The sequence below is a fragment of the Balaenoptera borealis genome (genome assembly GCF_965194805.1).
Source record: "Balaenoptera borealis genome assembly, chromosome: 14".
NCBI lineage: Eukaryota > Metazoa > Chordata > Mammalia > Artiodactyla > Balaenopteridae > Balaenoptera > Balaenoptera borealis.
This window is the reverse complement of record NC_138875.1, coordinates 90,007,853-90,025,554: the sequence shown is the minus strand read 5'-3', so window position 1 is coordinate 90,025,554 and position 17,702 is coordinate 90,007,853. Positions and strand designations below refer to the sequence as shown.

Genomic DNA, 17,702 nt, shown 5'->3' with positions numbered 1-17,702 from the left:
TACTTCGGGTTCTCTGGGGACCAGGAGTCGTTCACGCTGCCATCTGACTCGAGTCTTCTCAGCTCTAAACGTCAGACCATCCTCGGGAGCCTATGACTTAATTAATGCAATTATTTCCGGGTGCTGGAGCCCCCGCTGTTATTGAGAGAATGCATGTAAAGCATTCCACAATGGAAAACTTTTGATAGAGATGAACTCTTTTCCCACTGGCTTCGTCGCCCCTTCAGCTTTTCTTGCCGACTCCCAAACATCTCCACCTTCTCTCTCTCTCCAACGGTGCACACTTCTTGCAAGAGAACAGAGATGCATCCTTTTTCTTTTCCCAAGAATCCAGTCCCCCCAAGTGTGGTTCCCTCTCTGTCCTGCATCTCAGGGAGGCTGTGTTTGGGGTGGGCTGATTCGGAGGGGAGACGAGTGATGGAGGAAGGGAAGGCGGTGTCCTGTAACACTATTCGTTGTCAAAACACACGTTTCACCCGTGGCTCTGAAAGCCATGTTCTTTTTTATCTGCGTGACTCATTATGACAGATATGCCATGTGCCGAACAGTTCCCATTTGGAGATTGAATTACCATCCTATTCAGCTGACACAAAGCAGTTCCTGGCCGGCTCGGGCAGTCCATGAATAAGTAAATAGTCTTCCAGCTTGAAGCCGAGCACAGATATCGGAGGAGGCTTGGAGAGGCTGGCGTCTACGGGGTACAGGAACTGGCGCTGGCTGGGGGGCAGGCAGCCCAGGCTAGCCCGTCTGATACACTAGGGCACTGAACCCCAGCATCTCGTAAGTACCCGCTTTGGGGGTTGGGGAAGGGTCTGCAGGGTTAATGAGATACGGCTTATTCACAGAGGCAGGAAAATCACCCTCCTGGACTGGGCTGGCTCAAGACTGGAGAACTGCCCTTATGCTCTGAGACCCAGGTAGAAGTATTTTGCAGCCTCGGAGACTGTGATCCTTCCCGGTTTCAAAGCCTTTGGGTCTCACTTGTGGCTTCGATCCCTGTTGCTACCCTGTACTCATTTACTTCCAGATCTGTCCCCAGGCCAGCGTCAGGGCTGCAAGGATCCTTTGCACCAAGGGTCGGCTCATTGGGTAAATTGTGAGCAGGACACTCGGAATAAATATACTGTCTCTCAGGACAAAGGCAGCTGTTCAACTTGCTGAAGTGCGGAGCGTTCCTTATTTGTCCACTCAACCTGACTTCCTCAGGAAAGCTCTGCTCCAGATGAGACCATTTGCTTTTGCTCATTTGAGCATCACGCAGTGGGCGTTACAAACAGCGCATATTTAAAGTTGCAGTGTCTCCGGTGGACGTTTTTACCTTTGTTTTGTATTCAGTTTGGGGACAGCATTTGCCAGTTCTTTAAGCCCAGCTTGTGAGACTGGGTTTAACACTGTGAAGTTTTCAGGTAATGAATATAACTAGAGAATGAATGTCATTGTAGTATTTTTATATCATGTAAGTGCAATATTTGTTGAAATAATATGTGTGAAAATGTCAGGAAGCTTGTGCGGGCTGTTGGATCCTATGTATTGTGTGTATGTATGTATGTATTTATTTTTTATTTTATATTGGAGTATAGTTGGTTTACAATGTTGTGTTAGTTTCAGGTGTACAGCAAAGCGATTCAGTTATACATATAAATGTATCTATTCTTTTCCAGAATCTTTTCCCATATAGGTTGTTACAGAGTATTGAGCAGAGTTCCCTGTGCTCTACAGTAGGTCCTTGTGGATTACCTATTTTATTTATAGTAGTGTGTACATGTTAATCCCAAATTCCTAATTTATCTCTCCCCGCCCCACCTTTCTCCTTTGGTGACCATAAGTTTGTTTTCTAAGAAGGCCAGTGGATTCTATTCTATTTTTTCTATTTATTCTGGTATTAAATGGATAGATGAAATGGAGTGTATTCTGAACATTAAGTACCTAGAACTGGATTTTCCCTCGTGGCAGAAGGATTTATTCCGTACTCTGTGATAAACATGTTTATAGGGCAAAGCAGGTGAGCAGTGTTTTCAGTGGCTTGGCATTTGATAGCAGCAGTAAATTGTGCATTAATAAATCATTGCTTTTCTTTCCCTATTTGCCCCAACAGTTCTGTTAATTAAAACTTTGTATGAAGTGTTCGTTGAGCCGTACATCCAATTTTACTTCAGACGCATTAGAGTTGGTTATGCACATCCCCTCAAAGGCATTATCTTGCCGGACCACTTTTGAATTAATAATAAGCATACTTCACATGCAAGCATGTAGAGGGTTTTTTTGTGCTTTGTAATCATTAACAAGCTCTCCAGTCAGTCTGGTGAGATGCAGCAACATTAGAGCCGCTTAGCCCCTGTTAGGAGTGGGCTGGGGAAAAGGCGCAGAGAGAAGAAAGGTGGCTGAAGATGCATGATCCCAGAGCCCAGAAAAGTGAAGGAAAAGAAGAGGTGAATTTACTTAATCTATGCAGAGAGAACCCAAATTCACTAAATGCATTGAGAAGCTAGGAATTATTGTCCTACTTACTTTTTCCCTTTCACAGAATTAGGAAATATTTGCACAACTTGCAAGTTATCATGGTGTCTTGTATTCTTTTTTTTTAATGTCATCCCTAGCCATTTCTCTTAGAGAGACCTTGTTGGAAGGTCTTGGGGGATTTGCATTAAGAGGAGTTGGTCAACACAGATGCAGTGCTTCTGCCGGTGGGATTCTCACTGGAGATCTCTGTGCTTTGAAGCACTTTCCATTTGGCCCACTTGATGGTGTATAGAGACCACCCTGTGTTTTCACGGCTTAGTTTGTTGTTCAGTTTTAGAGCAAGATCGTGACAACTTGGTGGATGTCTGTGGGGCTTGTCAGTGGTGAGCTCACTCCAGGGTCATTGCAGGGAACTGAACATTTTGTCATGGAAGTTCCCAATGTCACCATATGGAGGTCTTTGCCCTTGGATGATTGTTTTCTACCAAAATGGTATTTCCAGTCTCCTGCCTGGCTTGAGGGTCGTGTGGGGAAATGCCCAACTACTTCCGTCATGCATCGGGGCTGGGGTGGGGTCTCCACAGGCAGCCTCTGTTAATTTCTCTGTTTTCAATATGGCACTCCACTGCTGTGAGCTCTTCCTGCTGCCTCTTTGTCCTGAGCTCTGCCATTAACTACGTCCAGGAAATAAACCTCCAATATCCTGTCTAGACACCTTCCCCTCACATCTCCTTTGCACATCATTCTAAATCTTATTAAAGTCTAGCTTGAATTCAAATTACACATGCATGTTCCAACCTCCCCTGTCAGACTGTGGGTCCTGGAAGGACCCAATCTTACTGATGTTTGGGTCTGACAACCGCCAGGAACTTCATAGGTACTCAGAAGATGTTTGCTATATTGAAATAAACTGAATTTTGGTCCTATGGACTGTTTTTCAGTTCCAAATTCCAGGCTAGAGCCCAGCTTTCTGTTAGTTCTTCCACTCGCCCATGCTGCTTACTTTGAACCTGAGACACTTTCGAGCTTTTGGATGAAACCTAAGATAATTCAACATATCATCTTATTCTGCAGTTCTAAGAAGTTTAAAGACATTTTATTAACAAAATAAGGGAGAAGTAAAATAACTTCTGATTTTTTCATTGTTTATGTCAACCTGAAGGTCTACTGAAATATGGGAATTTTTGTTTCTAATATTTGGCAGAAAGATGGAAATTTCCCAAGAGTTTGCTACATGCAGCATGCTCGTTGGGTTTTTTTTTTTTTTTAATTTATTTTTGGCTGTGTTGGGTCTTCGCTGCTGCGCGCAGGCCCTCTCTAGTTGTGGCGAGCGGGGGCCACTCTTCCCTGCGGTGCACGAGCCTCTCAATGCAGTGGCGTCTCCTGTTGTGGAGCACGGGGTCTAGGCGGGTGGGCTTCAGTAGTTGTGGCACGTCGCCTCAGTAGTTGTGGTGCACGGGCTTAGCCCCTCCACGGCATGTGGGATCCTCCCTGACCAGGGCTCCGAACCTGTGTCCCCTGCATTGGCAAGCGGACTCCTAACCGCTGAGCCACCAGGGAAGCCCACTCGTTGGTTTTTATGTTGATTTTTATTCATTAATTTGACCTACAGTAACACTTCTTATAATCCTCTGGCATCAGTCATGTTGATATAATTAAGGGAATGTATAGAGCAAGCCTGAATGTTGATTTGGGTCTCCATTCTGTCCCTCTTGTCATCAGCTGGTGGCATGTCATAATTATACAAAGAGGGATAATTAGCCCTACACGCAATTTCTCTTGTCTCATTCAGGAATGTGGAACTCTACTCAGAGAGTCATGAAAGCTTAGTGTCAGGGTATGTGCATATTTTTGTGTTATTCTACACCAGGACATTTGGGTGAAGGAAAGGAAAGTGTCAGGCTGGGAAGATCACGAGTTAAGTCTCAGCTATGTCACTTACTTAGCCCTCAGCGCTATGAACCAGAAAGTAAGAGCATATTCCTTGACTTTGCCTGTGTCTTAGGCACAGAGGAAGGTGAAAGAGGCAGAAAAGCCAACTCATAAGCCATTCTTTGTGATAGAAGATTATACCCTTCTTCCTACAGTTTAGAAATGACCCATCATACCGGAAGCCTGAGGGTCCAGAAGACACATTTGATCAGACCCAACCCTTGGAAGACCCACTTGGGAATTTCCCACTTTGTGTCCTGACACCTGGAACCCAGCAGTGGAACTTTGTGTTGAGTTGTCCTTTCTTCCATCTGAGGCTCTACCCACTGCATCACTCAGGGCTGTGTCCATTTTTTCATTGTTTAAGGGTCTATTCAAGACATGTTTATCAAGGCCAACTGTATGTCAACTAGGTGGAGAGGTCAGAACAGTGACCAAAGCAAATGTCTGTGCTCTTGTGGAGATAGCAGTGTCATGGGGGAATGGCAGTGCAAAGGTCCTGAGGCAAGAAAGAGCTTGATGCATGAAAAGTCTTTGTCTGGATGCAGATGGGGAAGAGGTGGAGAGGGGCAGCCCATTCAGGACCTTATAAGCTGTGTTAGGATATAGATTTTAGGTCTTAAGAACAATGGCCAGCCAGTAGTGACCGATTTTACATAGGAAAGTGACATATGATCAAAATTCGCCTCCTAAAAGTATCACCCCAAATTCTGAGTGGAGATGGAAGCAAGTGTGGTAGCAAGGAGAATTAGGAGGCCACCAGATAGCCCAAGGAGTGGCCGTGGTGCCTCGGATCAGGGTATTGGTGGTAGAAGTGAAGGCCACCGGAGACATTACAGATGAGCTTGGGCAGTACAATCTGCCCGTCATAGCGGTGGATCGGGGCGGACGAAGAGTGAGAGGGGTCACGAGCATGACGTCCAGAACTTTGACGTGGACCACAGAGTGCGGGGGGAGAGGCATTTCCTACGATGAGAAAGATTGAAAGAGAATTAGATTCGTGGGGAAGATTCATTCAGATTCAGTTTTGTGCTGAAACTCTGTTTTGAGTTTGAGTCACACCTAAACACGGGGCAGGTGGGGGATTGGGGAGGAAAGCAGCAGTTAGATGGCCAGGTCCAGAGTGCAGGAGAGAAATCTGGGCTGGCTCGATCATTCCTTTATGTGGGGTTCAGGTTTGAGGGTTCCTGGGTGGGGCCTTGGTCTGAACACAGTAAACATGGTGGTAGGGGTCAATGGGGACGATACAGGTGCTGATGGTAGACCTGGTGATGGCGAAGGTGATGGTGATGGTGGTGGTGGGAATGGACCCAGCCAGGATGTGTTTGTTAGACTTAAATTCACACCCAGTCCTGTGATTTCTATTTTCTGTGTTCATTTTCCCTGGCAGGAAGCAGAAAGAGTCTGTATGTGAAACTAAGCTGTTTCAGATATAGGATATACACTTGGTAACCATCCGTTTGCTATCACTCTAGAGCCAAAAACTCCCCAACATTTAGTTAATAAAGGCAGGGTCCTTGGAGGTGGGAAGATGCCTGGGTAATATTCCAGATCTTTTATCTTTCATCACGATCAATCTAACACTATCCGTTTCTTCAATGGATATCATTTATAAGAAGAGGCGTTTATCTGCACGCCCTCAACAGACAAATTGTGTCATTAAGAACACTTTCAAAGAGGATACGTCTCAGTTGAGTGATGCGGGTTATTATTTGTGTGTAATTTTTTCAAGTTCATTTATTCTACCTGGCCTGGGGGACCTAGAAGTTACTCTGTTCTCTTAGGGGTAACAGGCAGGTTATTTTGGGAGCTTATTACTTTAGGTTTTTAAATTTGGTCATTCTGGGGTTGAAAGCTACAGAGAGGAGTGATGTGCATGTGTGTGAATCTTTCCTATATTTGGAATGGGCTGATCTTTTTTTTTTTGATAGATCGTTGGCTGCTTGGAATTGCAGATGCACCATTACGTTATTGCATTTAAATTTAGCTCTTGTTCTCACTTTGGAAGGGGATGGGATGTTTGAATTATTTCACTGTGAGGGGAAAGCAATTAGAATACAGATCCCTGTGACTTCTCGAAATAGGAGGTGTAGCCAGCGAGTCTCAGAGGGGGCTGCATATTGACTCAGAGGAGAAGGCTCTTGAGAGTACCTTCAACGTGGAGGACATTAACATTTCCTTCAACACACCTTGACGATCAATCACTGAGGTTTAAGTTCGCCTGGGGCAGCACATATATAAATCTGTCGTGATCATTATTTTCAATAGGATTGTATCCATTCTTTTAAACAGGGACCAGGGCCCCTTTGTGTAATGAAAACATTAAAATGTTTATTCCTAGACCCAAGTTGGAGAAATTATGTCATCAACAAAACTTTCATAGAGGTTGTGAATGTGTGGAAACATCTTTAAAATCATTTTCCTTTGTCAGATTTCAAGGGCAAGAGATGTTCCTTGAAGTCACATCTTAAAGAGGTGTATAAAGTAAAAGGTTAAAGTCTCCTGTATAACTTTCCCATCCCTGGTCCCCATCCATAATCACTATTAACAGTTAGGTGTTTCCTTTTAGAATTTTCAGACCCTTTCCCATGCATACACAAATCTACATGCAGACATAATGTCTTGATACATGGTTATCTATGCATATACAAAAATGGGATGTATATATGTGTGTGTGCATACATTTACGTGTATATGTATCCAAGTACCTACACATACTGCTCTGTGACTTTTAAAATTCATTTTCCATGACTCAGTCAGGAAATTGATATATTCAGTTTGTAAAAACCCAAGTGTCTTTGACTCTCTCCCTTTCACCAATCTCACCAGTGTCATCAGTTTGGTCCTTCTGGACCTTTTTCCTACACACGTGTGTGTGTGTGTGTGTGTGTGTGTGTGTCTAACAGCCTGACTTTGTACATTATAGGCGTTCAGTCAATATTTGCTGATACCGGGGGTCATTGACGCTGGGAGGAAATGGACCCACCATCCACTGGCACTTGGGCCACCCCATCTGTTTGTTTACTCCACCTCTTAGATAAATTGTATCATTCCTGTCTCCTGGAGTTGGCTGGCTGTTTACTCAATGCCCTGAGCTCATGGAACAGACATTCTATCCAAGCCCTGAGTAGGGTCAGAGAGAGAGAAATTTTGTCTTCTCTGCTTCTGTGGAGAATTTTGTGACTCTCAGCCTGGGGAAGGCATAGCCTAAATCTATCGGCCTGCCCAATATTTCCAGAGTGTTCTACAGGTAACCAAATAGACAAATACAGTCAGCCAAGCCCAGATACAGTCATAGTGTTACTGGGAAAAAATATAATTCTTTATTAAAAAATTATAAGTAGCACATTAACCAATGTTTTCATGGTAGTAATATAAAGTTTCTCTTTTCTCAAGAAATAAATCTGTACCTTTCATCTTTATTAGGTTAATTATTTCACGGTCGACCAATATATTTTTCAATCTTTTTTTATTATGTAAGTTTCAGGTGTATAGCATTATAGCTCGGCAACTGTATACACTACAGAGTGGTCACCACTGAGTACAGCTACCATCCTTCAGCATATAGTTGACCCCCTTCTTCACTCATTTCACCCTCCCCCTAGACCCCTCTCCCCTCTGGTAACCACTAATCTGATCTCTGTACCTATGAGTTTGTTTCTGTTTTATTGTTTGTTTGTTTCTTAGATTTCACACATGAGTGAAATGATACGGTGTTCGTCTTTCTCCATTTGACTTATTTCACTTAGATAATGCTCTCAAGGTCCATCCATGTTGTCCCAAATGGCAGGATTTCATTCCTTTTTTTTTTTTAATGGCTGAGTAGTATTCCATTGTGTATATGTACCACATCTTTTTCATCCATTCATCTGTTGATGGACACTTAGGTTGTTTTCATACCTTGGCTATTGTAAATAATGCTGCAATGAACATGGGGCTGCATGCATCTTTTTAGATTCGTGTTTCCATGTTCTTTGAATAAATACCCAGAAGTGGGATAGCTGGGTCATATGATAGTTCTATTGTTAACCTTTTGAGGAATCTCCATACTGTTCTCCATAGTGGCTGCACCAATTTACATTCCCACCAACAGTGCACAAGGGTTCCCTTTTCTCCACATCCTCTCCGACATTTGTTATTTCTGGTCTTTTTGATGATAGCCATGACGACACGTGTGAAACTGGACAGCCACAAGCAAAAGAGTGAAAATAGACCACTGTCTTTCCCTATACATAAAAATTAACTCAAAATGGATTAAAGACTTGAATGTAAGACCTGAAGCCATGAAATTCCTAGAAGAAAACACAGGTGGAACCCTCACTAATATCAGTCTTAACAATGTTTTTGTGGACCTCACTCCACAGGGAAGGGCAACAAGAACCAAAATAAACACCTGGGAAAACGTCAAACTAGAAAGCCTCTGCGCAGTAAAGGAAACCATCATCAAACCCGAAAGGCAGCATACTGAATGGGAAAATATATTTGCGAATCATATATGTAATGAGAGTAAATATCCAAAATGTATAAAGAACTTAGGCAGCTCAATAACAAAAAATCTGATTAAAAAATGGGCAGAGGACCTGAACAGACATTTTTCCAAAAAAGACATACAGATGGCCAACGGGTACATGAAAAGATGCTCAACATCACTGATCATCAAGGAAATGCAGATCAAAACCACAATGAGATAAAATTTCCTTTTTTCAATATCATGATGTCCATAAGGTATACATGCTTGTTTAAGAAAAAAGGGGCAGTTATTAGGTGGGACACAGAAATGGCAAAACTTGTGATATTTGGGGAAAACAAGTTTCCTCCAACCTCAGAGAATGCAACCTTGTGAGCTGCAAGGGGTTCCTGGGCTCCAGGACCAAACTGAAGACTACTGTTAGACTGTACTTCCCGCAGGTTCCGGGATCTCGCTTTTGGTTGGGACCTCGGGACAGACTGTCTCAGCGTAATGTCATTTGGGTGGAAATGTCTAGTTAAAATGGCTCTTAATGTGATTACTCTTCATGACTAAGGCAATTATGTATTTTAAATTTCATTTTGTTTGTTTCTTTTTTTTCAAGTAGGCAAGCCAAAATGGAAAGGGCTCTGTTGCTATCGAAGTTCAGGGCCAATTATAGTCACATGATCATTAGTACTGCCCTGGGCCTGCAAGGGCAGTAAAAATCAAGAGAGTGCAAAGGTGTTTGGCAAGGGCTTCAGAAACCGCTGTGAAACTCAGACTCTCAGCTACAGTATACGGGTCTTGATAGCGTCTGTTTCACTCTGCTCTCTTGGCAAACCCAGACCCTGGAATGTAGCTGACGTGCTCCTTTTGTCCTGCAGAAAGAGAAATGCGACTGCTGGCATGGCTGTACTCTCAGAAAGGCTTTTGGTGCCCGAGATGCACTATGCTATTGTGTTTGTCAGGGCTCTTTAGCTTGCAAATGACAGAAAACCAGCTCAAAGTAGCTTAAGCACAAAGGGGAGTTAATTGAAGAGAGTGTAGATTCTGACTTCAGGAACGGCTTGATCCAGGACCTCAAACTATGTTTGGGGTTTCTGAGCCAATTTCCTCTGTGTTGGCTTCAGTTTTAATCAGAGTCCCTTAACCATGCATTTAGGGTTCACAGGCCTGGTGCTGTTTCCCCATTGACATGGCATCTCTACAATTAGGCTCAAAAAGGCAGCAGAACTTTGTATTATCATTTCTTGGGCCCCATACTTTTCACTCACGGAGAGGATCCACCCAAATTCTACCACCTTAATGCTCTTGTTTCAGAGGACCCGTTTCCTGAAACCTTGTGATCAGGATCAAGAGTTTTCAAGTTCAGGGGCTTCCCTGGTGGCGCAGGGGTTGAGAATCTGCCTGCCAATGCAGGGGACACGGGTTCGAGCCCTGGTCTGGGAAGATCCCACACGCCGCGGAGCAACTGGGCCCGTGAGCCACAACTACTGAGCCTGCGCGTCTGGAGCCTGTGCTCCGCAACAAGAGAGGCCACGATAGTGAGAGGCCCGCACACCGCGATGAAGAGCGGCCCCCGCTCGCCGCAACTAGAGAAAGCCCTCGCACAGAGACGAAGACCCAACACAGCCATAAAAAAAAAAAAAAAAAAAAATCTACTCTCTTAGCAAATTTCAATACAATGTAATTACAATACAGTGTGATTAACCTGCTGTTCATAGATCCTCAGAATTAAAAAAAAAAAAAAAAAGTTTTCAAGTTCAGCTAAGGTTATTTCCCATATAAGAGTGACCATGCCCCCCAGGAGACTGGGGTGAAACATGCACTCATCCTTCACCAGGAGGCCACCCCGTCCTCCCTACAGAGGCGAGCTTTTGCTTTTGCGGCCCTCTGCATCCTGCCAGATCACCAGGCACGTTGCTCACCTGCCCGTGGCTAACGTAACTATTCCGTGGAGCACTAACAGGGGTCCCAGCCTCACCGCGGGGTCCAGGTTTGTTGGCTCCCACGTGCTCGCCATGGCTGTATGGGGTGGTCCAGCCTGGGTCACCTGGAGATCTGTTATGGGTTGAATTGTGTTCCTCCCAGCCTTACCACGGGGTCCAGGTTTGTTGGCTCCCACATGCTCGCCATGGCTGTATGGGGTGGTCCGGTCTGGGTCACTTAGAGATCTGTTATGGGTTGAATTGTGTTCCCCCCAAAATGCTAGAGGTCTGAGCCCCAGTACCTCAAAATGTGGCTTTCTTTGAGAAGGGGTCTTTACAGAGGTAATCAAGTCAAAAGGAGGTCATTAGGGCGGGCCCTAATCCAGTAGGACTGATGTCCTTATAAAAGGGGAAATTAGGACACAGACACGCACACAGGGAGAACACCATGTGCAGCAGAAGCAGAGATGGCGTGATGCTTCTACAGGCCGAGGGCGTTGCCAGTGGGCCGCCAGGACCTGGGGGAGGGCCAGGGACAGATCCCCTTGCACGGCCTCAGGAGCGGCACCTTGATCTCAGACTTCCAGCTTCCAGAACTGTGAGACATACAAACCTGTTTTCTTAGCCACCCAGTTTGTGATGCTTTGTTACAGCAGCCCCAGCAAGCAGACACAAGGCCTTTGGATGCAAACAGCACAACCTAGTTCTGGCAATCTCAAAACCAAGCATTTTCTAGAAGAATCAACAGGAAGGAGAGGACTTGGCAATCTGGGGAGTGGGTATTAATGGCTGATTGCTCAGAATGACACCCAGAGGAACGAATCTGCTGCAGACACTGGCTTTGGTGTTTGGGTGTCTCTGCTCAAGATTTAAAGTCACGAGACTTCCGGATCCGGGTCTCTTTCTCATCCTGTGGCTGGAGGGGGCTGGACGCCGTGCTTGCCATTCTCACCAGACGACGTTCAAAGCGAAGCCGGGCGCTTTGGCTGGAAGAAATGTGAGCACAGCCTCCACTGGCCCTGTTGCTATTCGGATCCAGGAGCCTCTTTCTTTCTTCTTTCCTGCGTCAAATCATGGTGCCAGGGCGCGCACCCCAGGGAAACACTGCCATGCTGTGGGCGGCCATGAGTGGGGTCCTTCATACTTCCACGAGCCTCCTGCGATGAGGGTCCTGTCCCATGTGGCCTTGTGTTGGCTCCCGAGTACAAAGGGCCAAGGACAGTGTGCTGCCTGCGGGGCCACATCCTCACGGACACTCTCCAGTCAGCGTGCCCAGCCTTCAGGCGTCTTTGACCTGCTGCCGTCCAGCCAGGGTTTGTCCCCGTCACCAATTAGTAACCAGGCAACAGAGCCTTTGCCACTGGCAGACGCTATCAACAGAGAGTGGCCAGCTGCCCAGAGTAAATGGAAGGGCTTTGGGTTCCGAGAGGAGATTGATAAGGGAACATTATCACAGGTGGAGCTTAATTTTTAACCTGTGGCCAAGGACCAGGTCTGGTTCCCATGACGACATGGCTTTGTCAGATTAAGGCTACGTATGAGTCAATCACTATGGAAAGTAGCGGATATTCAGATAAAAATATCCCAGGCTGTTAATCCAGAACTGTGGCTTCTAAAATCTCTACTTGATTTAGTTCCCTGTTTGATTAGGGCCGGTAACTCACAGGCAGAAGCTCCATTCTGTAAACTGGGCAGTTTTAGGTTTCTTTGAATTTGAAGGGTCTGATTCCCAAGGAACTAAGAAATCAATCATGACAGGGCAGGTAAAGGGCATCCTGATTTCCGTCCTGGAAGAGATGAGGGAAGAAAAGTTCTCGATAATGAGCTGCAGCCATTGGTTTTGTGAAGAAATTACCTTATAGCCTCCACACTCCCTGACACCGTGTTTATTTATTTGCTTGTCTGCGGACTGTGTGACCCACTTCAATAGAGACTTCGTGAGGGCAGGGAATTTGCCTTATTTTTTCAGGGTTCCAGCACCCAGGATGTTTCCCTGACACACAGCAAGCGCATATATTTGTTGAATAATTGATTGAATGATTGAATGAATCATGAAATGACTGAATGAATACCAACATGTTAGGAAAACATATTTTTTCCAGTTTTTCCAATTTGGTGCCATAATTTGAAGGTAATTTCTTACAGAGTAAATTTTTTTTTAAAACACAGACACTTCAACAGCAAGAAAGGTGTTAATTTCTGGCTTTTAGACAAAGACCTATCACTGATCAAAGTCTGGGCTGGAGGTTCAAACTAACTTCCTTCCTTCCTTCCTTCCTCCCTTCCCTCCTTCCCCCCTTCCCTCCTTCCCTTCATCCTTTTCTCCTTCCCTCCTTCCCCTCCCTTCTTCCCTCCCTCCCTCTCTTTCTAAATGGGCTGTGTGCCTTGCATTATTAGCAAGATCACTGTACAATTGAATATGACTGAAAGATCGCTTTTCCATCCTTTTCATGTGCAGTCTTACATTTGCTTTCTGTTGCTGGAATTTTGACTTCAAGGTTATTTACATTACAAAGCTATAAAAAAAATTTCCATCTCAACGCTTTTGAAGAGGCATTTTGCCTGAATTTCTATTTGAAATTCCATCAGCTGCCAGGATGATTGTTCAGATGTGGCCACGCAGTATGAAAAGGGGCAAGGCCCCTGGGAGCAGGTAGCACCAGGTAGAAAGGAGGCGACACGGCCCATTGGGATGATAGAGTGGGAATCCTTCCCCACCTGCTGAACAAGCCCTATACCAGGAAAGTTGAAGGAGGGAGAAAAAAACCTGAGAATGAAGAGGAACTGATCTTTTTGTCTTTAGCAATAGGAGAGGGTGAGAAGATTTTTGAGTCCTTGGTCAATTTGCTCAGAAACCTGTCTGGCTTTGGGGAGACCATCCTACCCACATGAGATCAGTTACTTGGGAAGCTCCATACCTGTTTTAGTTACAATGTGTTTTGTTAGAAATAATAGAAAATCCATTCCAACTAGCTTAAATAAGAAAGGATATTTTAGGGCAAGTCCAGATGTAATTTAGACTCAGATGAGGCTAGATGTTTTATCACAAATATATCCAGCTCGTTTCTCTCTCTCCTTTACCTTGAAATTGCCTTTCAGGAGTTGCAAGGCAGTAGCTGTAATGGGTTGAATTTAGTCCCCACAGAAGATATGTTCCAATCCTAACCCCGTTACCTGTGAATATAACCTTATCCGGAAATAGAGTCCTGGCCGATGTAATAAAGATGTAAGTTAAGATGAGGTCATACTGGATTAGGGTGAGCCCTGATGACTTGGTATCTTTATAAGAAGGCAGTGTGAAGACACAGAGATACAGTATCTTTCTCTATTCAAATGGTTAGTACAGAGAAGATGGACTTCTGAGATTCAAATGTTGGTGTATTAGTCACAGATTTTTTTGTTTCAAGTTAATGAATAGTCAACTCAGTCTGGCTTAAGCAAACAGGATATTTATTGAGAGAAGGACTTCAGGCAAGGATGGATCCAGGGGCTGAAGCAATGTCATCAGGATTTAGTCTCTTTCCATCTCCCACCATCTCCCAACCCACCTTCTTCCACACCAGCTTCGTCTCAGCAGGTTCTTTCCACACAGTGGCCACCAGCAGCTCTAGGCTAACCTTCTCTTTTCCTAGCTACCTAAGCAGGAAGAAAGGGATCTGCTTCTTTCTGATAGCTCAACAGAAGTCCCAAGATTGTCTCTGATGGGACCAACTTGGCAATCAACCTGAGACATCATCTGTTTCTTAACAATTATTTTGCTGAGGCACTTTGTCCAGGTCTGGATCGTGTGCCCACCCTGGCTTGGATAAGAGAACGATAATTGCCCTGAGAGAACTTGGAATGTTAGAACTAGGAGAATGGGGAATGGATGCAGAGCTAACCAAAGCAGATTCTTCACAGAGATAAGGACATTATGGGCCAGGGTGATCACGGAGGGCTTTCTGGAGGAGGAACACCAAAGGCCCTGGGGGAGAGGCTGGATTCGTAGAGGCAGAGGGAAAACTCAGTTCGTCAGACTTTATCCAGTGCTCCTGCTGTGTGTGCTGTGGGAGATTTAGGAACGAGTAAGACATGAACTAGCCACTCCATGGATCTGATGTTGTGAGAAGATAATGTGGGTTCATGAAAGTGATAACCAGCCAGCCCAGGCAAAAGGTGAGAAGCAAACATTATGGAGCATTAGACAAGGGAGCTGGAAACCTATGGGTCTGGAAGAGAGGGAACTGTGTTCATTAGTTTCATAAATATTTATCTGGGAGAATTACCACCCTCCTGATTTTTGCCCTATCTGCTTTATAACTTTACTATTACTTATAATAATATTTCTTTAAATTAATATACTGGGTAAATCTATTTGAAAAAACCTTTATATCACTAGATTAAGTGGAAAATCCTTCTAGAAATAGAAGCTAAAAGTAGTCATATACAAGGAAAACAACACTGCTATTCAAATCCAGCTAGATTCTGGGGACCACCTAAGTCTTCAGACTTGATGCCTGCTCACACTTACGCCAAAAGGGAGATAACCAAGTATCCCAGAGATATAAAAAAAATACATTTTAGTGCCAAGCGGAGCCTTTCTCATTGAAAAAAAAAATACTGAGAGAGGATATTAAAACAGTTATGATTCTATGGTTTATAAATCAAAGACTAATGAAATGCCTGACAGGTCTGTACCTGAAAACACCTTGGGTTCCATGAAGGACCATCCTGTGTGGGGTCTGGTGGAGTGGAAAGCAGTGGCAAGGTGAATGAATCAAAGATGAAAGGTCAAAGGTTAATAATTCAAAAAGAGTCATGCACCACAATGTTCACTGCAACTCTATTTACAATAGCCAGGACGTGGAAGCAACCTAAGTGTCCATCGACAGATGAATGGATAAAGAAGATGTGGCACATATATACAATGGAATATTACTCAGCCATAAAAAGGAACGAAATTGAGTTATTTGTAGTGAGGTGGATGGACCTAGAGTCTGTCATACAGAATGAAGTAAGTCAGAAAGAGAAAAACAAATACCGTATGCTAACACATATATATGGAATCTAAAAAAAAAAAAGGTTCTGAAAAACCTAGAGGCAGGGCAGGAATAAGGATACACACGTAGAGAATGGACTTGAGGACACGGGGAGGGGGAAGGGTAAGCTGGGACGAAGTGACAGAGTGGCATGGACATATATACACTACCAAATGTAAAATAGATAGCTAGTGGGAGGCAGCTGGTTAGCACAGGGAGATAAGCTCGGTGCTTTGCGACCACCTAGAGGGGTGGTATAGGGAGGGTGGGAGCGAGACGCAAGAGGGGGGAGACACGGGGATATATGTGTACGTATAGCTGATTCATTTTGCTATACAGCAGAAACTCACACAACACTGTAAAGCAATTATACTCCAATAAAGATGTTAAAAAAAAAAAAACGGTCAAAGGTTAATCTTTTCAGTAGAGTCAATGTGGAATTCTTTTTATCCTCTCAGGGCAATTACACCAGTGGGGAAATGCCCTGAGTAAGAAACTGGGCTCTTGGCTTCAAAGGGGGCGGTTTCATCGTGTTCCAAAGCCAGGTGGGGATGGCGGGTAAGCCTCCCGACGCCTCTCTTTCAGGGGTGGTGGTCTGGCTCTTGTTTCGGCTGGAGGCTCAGTGAAGGAACAGAGGGGGCTCTTGGCCCTTTTAGCAAGGAGATTGAGTATCTCTGCTCTGACACTCACAGCTGAGTGCCTCCGTCCTCTGAGGTCTGCAGATGGACCCAAGTTCTGAATTAACAGGAGGTACCTGAATTAATTTCGGCAGACCAGGAATAGCTTAGTTGTGTGGGCAACTTGGAGATGGTGTTCAATGGTTAGAAAAATTTGCATGAATCAACTGATTTGCAGGTTTCTGGTTGTTTTTTTTTTTTTAAGAGCTCTGAGATATTTCAGAAGCGTAACTCTCATAAGAAGCTCCTGGAAGCCCAAAGCAATTTTGCAAATAAGGGTTAATGATGTTCTCCAAGCCTGGAGTTGGCAGTTTGTTTGTCCGTAACCGTATCAGCGATGGGGCTTCATATATTGTCTAAATAATCATTCGTGCCTCCTATGTAATCGGCACTCAATGCTGCCCCTTCATTACATTCACTCCTGGTTTAATCAACACAAAAAGGCCTTCTCAGAGAAAATGGGGTTGAAATGTTACACATGGTAGTTACCCTTTTAAGAGAATGTATGGAAGCTGGATATATTGTAGGGTGTTTCATCTCGCTCCACGGGCCAGGCCCTGGTTATGGTCTTTAATATAGAGATCAATTATTGGAGGGACATTAGGAGATCCTTCCTTTATCTCTGCGGAGGTGGATTCGTGGAAGAAGAGAGCATCTAACCAGAGTGGGAGAGGAGCCACCTAGGTCTGCATTTCATGCAGAGGGGCAAGGAGGCATCCCGGCTCACACCTGTGCTCTTCTGGGGTGGAGGAACGAGCCCCCGGGGAGTGATGTCATATACGTACGTGGCAGAGTGGAGGTTTGTTGACTGCCTATCCAGCTGCACTCCCCTCTCCATCACTCCCTCTCGTTTCTCGATTCCCGAGGCTCAGAGCAAGCTGACTACCCCTGACTCTAGGGATAGAGCATGTGACCTTGCCGGTGGTGGGTGCATTCTGTCTCTCCGGCCACTTTCAGATCCCTATGCGTGGCCTCAGCCAGTCCAATCGGAGTGGCTTTGGAGAATGTGGTTGCCATGCTGTGATAAAGATATTCTCCTTTTCCTGCCAGTGGATAAGAATGCTTAAAACACCTGGACCTATTAGCACCCAGCCTGGGATCAGAAGTAGGTATTGAAGCCATCCCTGGGGAAGGCAGCCCAGACCCTGGAAAGAAACTGAGCAGTATCATCCAAGCCACTTGATCCAACCCTACCTGAAGCCCTTCTCATGGCTCTTTGAAAGCTAAGTTATCCTAA

General features: G+C 44.7%; 1 protein-coding gene across 15 annotated transcripts in view; it reads left to right on the top strand.

The window, feature by feature from the left end:
• RIMBP2 (RIMS binding protein 2) overlaps positions 1-17,702 on the top strand; it is a 338,608-nt gene that overhangs the window by 120,361 nt on the left and 200,545 nt on the right. Inside the window, exon 1 of one of the 15 annotated variants that reach the window (XM_082353191.1) lies at positions 635-780. The exons of the other annotated variants lie outside the window; for them this stretch is intronic. The gene's annotated coding sequence lies outside the window, so the exon portion shown is untranslated. Of the gene's footprint in view, positions 1-634; positions 781-17,702 lie in introns of those variants that run through there. 15 annotated transcript variants of the gene reach the window in all.